The sequence below is a fragment of the Lactuca virosa genome, chromosome 2, assembly GCF_052849685.1.
Source record: "Lactuca virosa cultivar CGN04683 chromosome 2, Lactuca_virosa_CGN04683_v6, whole genome shotgun sequence".
In the NCBI taxonomy this organism is placed as follows: Eukaryota; Viridiplantae; Streptophyta; class Magnoliopsida; order Asterales; family Asteraceae; genus Lactuca; species Lactuca virosa.
Window position 1 is genome coordinate 164,656,331 of NC_136427.1, and position 10,492 is coordinate 164,666,822.

A 10,492-nucleotide genomic window follows, 5' to 3' on the forward strand; every position below is an offset into this window, starting at 1 on the left:
CCGCTTCCCGGGTATCCATAACATAGGCGACGTACCGTGCTGAAGGTAGCGCCTAGCCCTCGCTGCTGAGCATAAAGCTGGTCCTCGCTGTGGCCTCTCGCCCTGAATCACCAGCTCTACCCCACTTGGGGTCCTGACACTCACCAACTGCTGTGTACATTCGATCACTGCCCCATTAGGGCTCAACCAGTCCATGCCTATGATAACCTTGTTCCCATGCAATGGAATGGGAACCAAGTCTACTAGGTAGCGCTCCTCATACAGTCTCAAAACACAATCTCTAAAAACCTCTGATGCCCGTGCTGATCGGTCGTCAGCAATCTCGACCTCTAAAGGGCAATCCAACATGCCCGAAGACTCAGGGAACCTCTTGCTAAGTGCAAGAGAGACAAATGATCGAGTAGCCCCCGAGTCGAATAACACCTGAATTGGGATGCCGTTCACATGGAACGATCCTAAACATAACACATAAACATAGCACATAAATATCATAATCGACATGAAATAAGAGTTAGGGAGAAGAAAACATACCCGTCACCACATCAGGTGCGGCACGCGCCTCCTCGGCGGTCAGTTGGAAGGCTCGGCTCCTCACCACCAAAGCATCTGTCTTGCCCTGTCGGCCATCCGTAATCCGTAGGGTCGCTGGAGCTGGCGCCGCCACTGGCGTTGCTGCTGTCAGTCTCTGACATGTGGCCTTTTTTATGGCCCTTCTGATTGCAATGAAAGCATATCAGGTCTGATGTCTGAAAGGTGGGGGTATGGGCAGTACAATCCCTGCCCAAGTGCCCAGTCTTGCCGCACTTGTAGCAGCCTGATGATCCCAATCTACAAACTCCCTCATGCGGCCTGCCGCATTTCCTGCAGCGGCTCTGGCCCGGCTGGCCCTTCGACCTAGTGTCGGATCCCTTGGGTTTCTTCCCTGAAACCCTAGTACCCTACTCAGTGTCCGCCTTCCTCTTTTAGAGGTGCTCAATGTCAATCTCCCTCTCCCTCTCCCTCGCAATCATGACATCCAATTTCGGGCATGCCGAGTAGCTGACATGTTTCCGAATGTCAGCTCTCAACATGTCGTGATAGCGGGTCTTCCGCATCTCCTTATCCCCTGCATACTGAGGTACCAGTAAGGCCCTCTCTCGGAACTTGGTGGTAATCTTCGCCACCATCTCTGTCGTCTGCCTCATATCAAGAAACTCTCTGGCCAGCTGCTGAAGCTCCACAGTCAGCACAAACTCAGCCCTAAACCTGGTCAAAAAGTCTGACCAAGTCATAGCCTCAATGACTGGGGCTCCTAAAGAATCACTGACCGCCTCGAGCTCGGTCCCTCAAACAACCTGCAACATACCAGACCTTCGACCCCTCAGGGCAGAAGCACGTCAACTGAGCAGACTCCATGTCTGCAATCCATCTCCAGGCAACAATCGGGTCCTTCACCCCGTGGAAGTCTGGCACACCACATCCCCTGAAGTCCTTGAAGGAGAGTGTGCATGTCTCTGACTGAATGGAAGCTATGTCACTCCGAAACGACCTGAGGTGATCCTCCGTCAGCTCGATAATCCCTTCCTTGATCGACCCGAAAATAACTGGGGTCGACTCAAGGGTGCCTCTCGTGATCTCAGAAGCAATGAACTCTCATAGTTCCTCATCAATTGGCTTGGTGCCTGATCCCGAACCTGATTCTGAAACTGATCCTGACCCCGAACCTCCCCCTCCGTGTCGCGTAATCATCACCATTCTGAAACAAAACACATAATCGTTAGGGTCATACATAACCTAAAGAGGTCTCACATACTACAAGTTCCCTGGTTCTATCTCAGCCCTCCTTGACTCGAGTATGGATCCTCTGCTTTCAGTAGTACGGGCCCATACTACCTTCTACATCTATCCGTACTTTCCTCAAGGATTGCCTTGACTTCACCAAGTCCCTTCTACTACTACCGCTATCTGCACTAATCTCATCATAGGCTTACCCTAGGGTAACTCTCCGACCTACTCTCCGTCATCAGCTGCATAAGGAATTCCTGCTGCCTTTACCTAACTAGCCTGCGAATACCATTACATATCACTAAGACCAGATAATTCTTCGAATGAGAGATCCTACCCTACAACGGTTGGACTCAAACAAGAGCTACGCAATAGGGCTAGACCTAACCTTCTGAAATTATTTAGTCCTCGCAATATGTAACTTAACGTATTCGTTTACTAGTTAGCTAAAGATTGTTGGATTAGTGTCTAAGCCCATAACTATTTTGGTATGTACTTGACCCGATTGCGAGCATGGTCCTTTTGGGTTGCCTTCACCAAAGCAACTTGATAGGATGATTTATGGAGAAAGAGATTAATTATGATTTATTAATATATTATATGAATAATATATTAAGAGAGAAATCATATTATTTAATTAATAATAGTCAAGAATTAATCAGAGTTAATTTTGTGGCTAAAAGACATTAATTAAATAAAGGGGACTAGAACTGTCAATTGTGTGATAGTTGGATATTGGGCTAATGGACTCCATAGAGGATGGAGTGGACGAAATCTATGGGGAAACCCATTAGAATTCGTCCAAGGCCTCTAAAGGAGGAGTCCATGGGCTGCTTAGGGCCTAAGCAGTCAGATTAGGGTTTACTAGTTCAAAACCCTAATAGCCTCACATATTTAAGGACCCCTAGGGCACCAAAAACGTGGCTAACTGATTCCTTAGGGTTTCTAGACGTTTTTGGTGTGTTCTCTCTCCTCCTTCTTCATCATTATTGCTTATGGTGTTTGTGACTCCATTAGAGGTGTGACACTTGTGACACTAAGCTTTCAAAAGCTAATTACAAGAAGGAATTAAGATTGTTATTGCTACATAACAATCAAGGTAAGATCTAAATCCTAATTCATATGTTATTCGATTATTGTATGCTAGATCTAGGGTTTATGGCTTTGGATGATTATCGCATGTTCATTAGACAAACTAGACCCAAAGCTTTAGGGTTTGTGTGACATCCCCTAATTTCTCGGCCAGAAAAGACCAATTTAATTTATGTTTTTTAAAATAAAATCAGAGAAATCTTTTCAAAAGATGTTGCGGAAATTGGTCCCCAAACAACATATGATAAAAGTTTATCAAAACCTTTCATTAAGAAGGTATATATTTTTCATATATATCAAAACCTCGGGATGTCATGTTCCGATACAGATCAAAAGCATAAACAAGACCTTATAAGCCTTACTACAGTTATTTACAACTACTGGCCTATAATCCAAAAATCCCACGTCATCCACCGACTAAGCTCGGGGTCCACTACCTGTAATCATAAAAAAACTGAGTGGGTCAGGCTTGGGAGCCTGGTGAGCATATAGGGTTTTCAACCCACAGTAATAATAAACTTATTAAGTTCACCAATCAACAATAACCCTGATTACCCATTCCCGTTATCCTCACTTTACGTCCCTAAAAACTTTTCACAAGGGACCTAGCCTAAAGAATATCATCGGGATGGACACTACTGCTAAGGGGTTTCCTCAGCCATACATGTCCTAAAGGCAACCATGAGGGGGATGGAGTACAATGAATAAACACCCAAGTTCATTAACACCTACAGGTTGCGGACCTGCTAATGTTTCCCACTGGACTGTCTAGAAAGTCCGTGGTCGTCATCCAAACTCCGCTAGATGACTGAATCACAAATCACAACGAGGCCTCTCATCACTTTTATTTTATCACACATCACTATCTACCCATGTTCTACCCAACATATTTGTAGATAAAAATACTTATACAGTTTAAAACTTGTATAAAACATCAACTCAACAGTCACCTCAAATAAACAATTAATATATTTACACATAGCACGTATTATAAGGTAAATACTTCATATCTATGTGTAAAATGAAAGTGACTATACACTCACATGTTTTGATGATAATCGGGCAGCAATTCGTTTCCTAAAATGTTCGTTTCTAATAAAACCGGGAGTTTTATTGAGAAACCGGGCTCTGCAAAAGTCGGCCTTCGAAACCGAAAAGATAAATTTTCCGGGCTTTACGGGCTCTTCGTGGCGTATTCCGGGGCTTATAATCGATACCGGGGCTTCGGGGGATGTTAATATGAAGAAAATATGAAGAAAGGGGTGAAATATAGCAAATTTCCAAAAGTACCCGAGAAGGCTCGCAGGTCCCCTTCTATTTATAGGGTCCGAAGTCCCGATCCAACCGCTGAGAAGAGGCCACACACTGCAGATCCGACGGCTCGCAGGAAGGCTCGCACGTGGGTTCGCATATGGCTGCGCATGCGAGGGCTTGCTGGCAGTCTCCTACTGGACCGAGGTCTAGTCCGAAGTAGGGTTGGTTCGTGGCATGCAGGCGAGGGTTCGGACACGCACCAAGGGCACGCGTCGGATTCTTAGTGGACCGTGGTTACTGTTCATGCGAGGGTGACTCAGCAGATTTCGCCACGTGGCTTCGCATGACTCACTGATTTTGGACACGTGTCACATTCTAAGTGAGGGTGACGTGGCAAATTTTGACTATGGGAATGTTCTCGGTTTTTGTGCAAAAACTTCTAAAATCCATAACTTTTGCATACGAGCTCCGTTTTTGACGTTCTTTATATGCACGCGTAGGTAAAATTACGCTCTACAACTTTCATTTAGACTTCGTCGGTTAATTTTGACTTTAATTTTTATATTATTATTTTTAGCAGACCGGGACAGGAAATCCGTTAAAAATTCATAACTTCTTCATCCGACGTCCGTTTTTGTTAGACTTTTTACCGTTGTGCTACTAATGACGAGACCTTCGATTCTCGTTTAGGTCGTGTGGGCTAAAAATCACTCGATCTAAAATTCGAGTTTTTAGCTGTCTACTGCTAAGCTGAAACTTCGAAAAATCATAACTTTCTTATACGAAGTCAGATTATGGTATTCTTTTTATAGAACTTCTCGGTTTAACGAACACTACGAGTTTCGCTTAGATCACTAAGGCTAAAAAGTAGTTTATCGAAAACTCACTTTTTACGACATTCAGCACCGAGCCGGTTTTGTCGTGAAACTTCGACATGTCATAACTTCTTCATTATAACTCGGATTTCGGCATTCTTTATATATCCGTAATCCTTGTCACGCCCACTACAAGTTTCTTAATAGATATCGTGTTTATCTAAAATTTAATTTTTGACGCTCATTTTTATTCTTAATTAATTAAGCCATAATAATTAAGCATAAAACACATAATTCACATAATCCTTTTCATTTCTTCAAAATGAGTTACAAAGGTTAAGCTAGACTATAATGTCAATATAAATGCCTAGCCTAGAAACACGGGCATTACAATTCTCTCCCCCTTAGGATGATTCCGTCTCCGGAATCACACATCAGCAAACAAATGCGGGTAGCGACTCATCATGTCACTCTCCGTTTCCCAAGTGAGATTTGGCCCATTCGTATGTTTCCAACGCACAAGCACTAAATCGACCATCTTGCGTCTCAGCTTCTTAGTCTTACGGTCAACGATTGCCTCAGGTTCTTCGATCAACCTCTTGTTTTCATCCAACCTTAACTCAGAAATGGGAATTATGTCGGGCACATCTCCCGTGAACTTTCTCAAATAGCACACATGAAAGGTATTATGAATACCCTCCAGTTCTTCCGGTAATTCTAGCTTGTAAGCTTGATTCCCGATCCTCTGAATAACTTTAAATGGTCCAATAAACCTTGGACTCAATTTTCCCCTCTTACCAAATCTTATAAGTCCCTTCCACGGCGAGACTTTAAGTAAAACCGAATCTCCAACATCGAAGGATATCGGTTGTCTTTTCTTGTCAGCTTAACTCTTTTGTCGATCTTGAGCAGCTAACATCCTTTCCCTTATCACTTTCAACTTTTCAGCAGTTTGATGGACTATCTCAGGTCCCATAAACTGCTTTTCCCCAGCTTCCAGCCAGCATGATGGCGTTCGACACTTCTCCCCATACAAAGCGTGATAAGGTGCCATCTTGATGCTCGAGTGGAAACTATTATTATAGGAAAATTCTACTAGAGGTAAGTGTTCATCCCAGTAACCTTGGAATTCTAGGGTACATGCTCTCAGCATATCCTCCAATGTTTGAATCGTTCGTTCGCTCTGACCATCGGTTTGAGGATGGTAAGCTGTACTCAAACACAAATTGGTACCCAATTCCTCTTGTAGACTTCTCCAAAACCTTGAGGTAAAACGGCTGTCACGATCGGATACAATCGTTAACGGAACACCGTGTAGCCTCACAATTTCCTTCACGTAATAATTCGCAAGTTTATCCATAGACCATTTCTCGTTAGCGGCTATGAAATGCGCACTCTTAGTGAAGCGATCAACGACCACCCAAATCATGTCGTGACCGTTCCTTGTTCTGGGCAGTTTAGTCACAAAATCCATAGTGATATCTTCCCATTTACCCATGGGTACAGGTAAAGGTTCTAAACTCCCATACGGTTTCTGATGTTGTGCCTTAACCCTAGCACATGTTACACACTCGGCCACATACTTAGCAACATCGAGCTTCATCGTCGGCCACCAGTAATAGGGTTTTAGAGCCCTATACATTTTCGTACTGCCGGGATGAATTGAGTACATGGTTTTGTGAGCTTCTTCCATCAGAAGACCTCTTACTCCTCCCGTCTTAGGTACCCAAATCCTATGTTTGAATACCTTCAATCCTTGACCGTTTGTATCAAACACCAACGTTTTTCCCAAACGTTCCTCCTTCCGGTCATTTTTCTCTAAAGCTTCCTCCTGAGCTTTCTTTATACTTTCCACAATTGTCGAGACGACTTCAATTTTCAACGCTCTTGGCCTTCTCTTTTCAAGATTTACCTTCTGACTGAGAGCATCAGCAACAACATTTGCTTTACCAGGGTGGTAAAGTATCTCACAATCGTAGTCCTTGAGTAGTTCCAGCCAGCGCCGCTGTCTCATGTTCAATTCCTTCTGATTAAAGAGATATTGAAGACTCTTATGATCAGTGAAAAGTTTACACTTAGTACCGTAAAGATAATGCCTCCATATCTTTAAGGCGAATACTACCGCTGCCAACTCCACATCATGAGTGGGGTAGTTCTTTTCATGTTCTTTCAACTGCCTCGATGCATACGCTATCACTTTATCCCTTTGGGTCAGAACACATCCTACCCCAACTCCAGAGGCATCACTATAAACTGCAAAGTCATCAACTCCTTCACGTAACGAAAGAATCGGTGCTTCACACAGTCTCTTATTTAACTTTTCAAAGGCCTCCTTATGCTTTTCATTACAAGCATAAGTAGCTCCTTTGTGGGTCAAAGCTGTTAATGGAGTAGCGATCGAAGAAAAGCCTTGGATAAATCTTCGATAATATCCAGCTAATCCTAAAAAGCTTCTAATCTCCATAGGACTTTTTGGTTGTTCCCACTTCATCACAGCTTCAATCTTTGCTGGGTCAACCATTATTCCTTCTTGGTTAACCACATGACCTAAAAATTGGACTTCTTGAATCCAAAATTCACATTTGGAGAACTTTGCATACAGCTTCTCCTTTTTCAAAACTTCTAGCACTTCACGCAGATGCTTGTCATGCTCCTGCTTGCTCTTCGAATAGATCAAGATATCGTCTATGAATACTATCACGGATTTATCAAGGTATGGTTTACAAACCCTGTTCATCAAATCCATGAAAGCTGCTGGGGCATTGGTTAATCCGAACGACATAACCAAAAATTCATAGTGTCCATATCTTGTTCTGAACGCAGTCTTTTCGATATCCTGCTCCCTCACCTTCACTTGATGGTATCTTGACCTAAGATCGATCTTCGAGAAGTATCTCGAACCTTGCAACTGTTCGAACATGTCATCGATCCTCGGTAACGGATACTTGTTCTTTATTGTCGCTTTATTCAGCTCTCGGTAATCGACGCACATTCTCATACTCCTGTCTTTCTTCTTTACAAACAACACAGGGGCTCCCCAGGGTGATGAACTAGGTCGAATGAAACCTTTGTCCAATAACTCCTGAAGTTGTGTCATAAGTTCTTTCATTTCGGTTGGCGCTAATCGATACGGTGCTTTGGCTATCGGCATCGTTCCTGGTAATAAGTCGATACGAAACTCAACTTGTCGATCAGGGGGCAATCCGGGAAGATCTTCGGGAAAGACTTCCGGATAATCACACACCACCGCAATATCCTGCACCTCCTTCTTTTCCTTCTTAGCATCGATCACGAACGCTAAATATGATGTACACCCCTTGGCCAAACACTTTCTGGCTTTCATTAGGGAAATGATTCCAGAGTTTACTCTGCGTTTGTCTCCGTACACCATAAACGACTCTTTCCTTGGCGGGTTTACTTTTACTATTTTCTTCCTACACAATATTTCGGCGTCATTGGCGCTAAGCCAATCCATTCCTAAAACTATGTCGAATCCATTTAACTCGATAGGCAACAATTCCTCGTGGAACTTATTCCCATCCAAGTCAATAAGGATATTTTTCATACGATGGCTAACAGGTACAAACTTGCCACTAGCAATCTCGACTAATAAGGCATTAACTAGTCTATCTACAGGCAAAGCTAGTTTTCTACCAAATTCATGCGATATAAAGGAGTAATTGGCTCCAGAATCAAACAAAATTTGGGCAGGCAATTCGTTTATGAGAAAGGTACCTGAAGCGACATTGACTTCTTCTTTCGCAGCTTCAAGGGTCATCTGAAAGGCTCTCTCCTTCGGCTTTGGTGGTAGATTGGGCTTTGCTGCATCCTTCCTCTTTGGACAGTCTTTAAAATCATGCCCTGCTTCATGGCACTCAAAACATACCCTCTTGTCGGATGGACACACGTTGGCATAATGCCCAGTCTTTCCACATTTGTAGCAAGTCACCTCCTCGCTACATTTCCCAGAGTGCTTTTTCTTGCACTTCTCACACCATTTCACTTCACCTCCTCCTCCTCCAAACTTCTTAGACTTAGAAAATTTGCTTCTCTTGTTGGAACCTGAAGTTCCTTCAAATTTTCTCTTTTCACCAACTTCTGCCCTCTCCAGACTCTTCTCCCTGATCTGAACCTCCACATTCTTAGCAGCCCAGATGGCGGCTTTCAAAGTGGTTGCTTGCTTAACCATCGGACCAAAGTCCGCTGGTAATCCGAGGGCAAACTTGTTGACCTTAGAGAGTTCAGTTGGAACTAGGTAAGGAACAAGCTTCATCTTTTCAGTAAAACTAGCAGCGTATTCAGTAACGCTCATCTTTCCCTTCTTTAAATTCTGGAACTCATTATTAATTTCCAGAAGGTCCTGCTCAGAACAGTATTGCAGTTTCAGTTGTAGCACAAAGTCTTCCCAAGACATCTTACTAGCTTCTCCCTTGGGCATCGAATCAGCTAGTAATTTCCACCAGCTCAACACACCAGACTTTAACAGAGGAATTGCAAGTGCGGTCTTTTGTTTGTTGCTGCACTCACAACTTTCAAACATTGTCTCCATTTCGGAGATCCAGTTCATGACTTCCACCGGTGTCGGACTTCCAGATAGACATGGTGGTTTAGATGCCATGAAATCTTTATATTTGCACCCGCGTCCATCAGCTCCTCCATCCTGGTTGTCTTGTCTAACTATCGGTGGGTTGGCTTGACCAAGAGTCCCACTATAGTTCCCTCCTACTGATTGCCCTTCATTCAATACGGGCTGTTCAACAGGCATCGTAGTTTCTTCCCTATTCTGTTGTAGTAATCGCCTCGTCTCCTCCATTTGGCAATCCAACATCATCTGCATCATTGCTTGTACCCCAGCCATCGTCATTGGCTCAGGTGCAGCTCCTACAACAGGTACTTGCTCAACTACTTGAGGTTGAGGCTGTTGATCCCTGTTTTCGTTTGCATTCGCAACTCCACTACGAGTTCTTGCCATTACAATCTATATACCGAATAAGGCGAATTTAGGTCTTTATCCTTGTTAGACATTTTAATTCCCTTATCACTCCGAAACGTTTACATGTTAGTTCTAATCTCGTAATCATACGCTTAGAATCCTACATACATAAGGTTTTCAGATCCGGTTGGCAACAGACCATAGATCCGAACAATTAATGGCACACATGGCAAACACATAACATTTAGCACATAAGGGCATTTTAGGCATCTTTCCTAAAATAAACCAGTGCTCGTGTCAATTTAGGTGTACTACCTAAAATATAATAGACACACTCAACTCACAATCATCGCTTAGCATTCTAAGTTTAAGTCTAGAAATCGTAGGATATTTCTTAGTTCGCTTAAACTAATGCTCTGATACCAACTGTGACATCCCCTAATTTCTCGGCCAGAAAAGACCGATTTAATTTATGCTTTTTAAAATAAAATCAGAGAAATCTTTTCAAAAGATGTTGCGGAAATTGGTCCCCAAACAACATATGATAAAAGTTTATCAAAACCTTTCATTAAGAAGGTATATATTTTTCATATATATCAAAACCTCGGGATGTCATGTTCCGATACAGATCAAA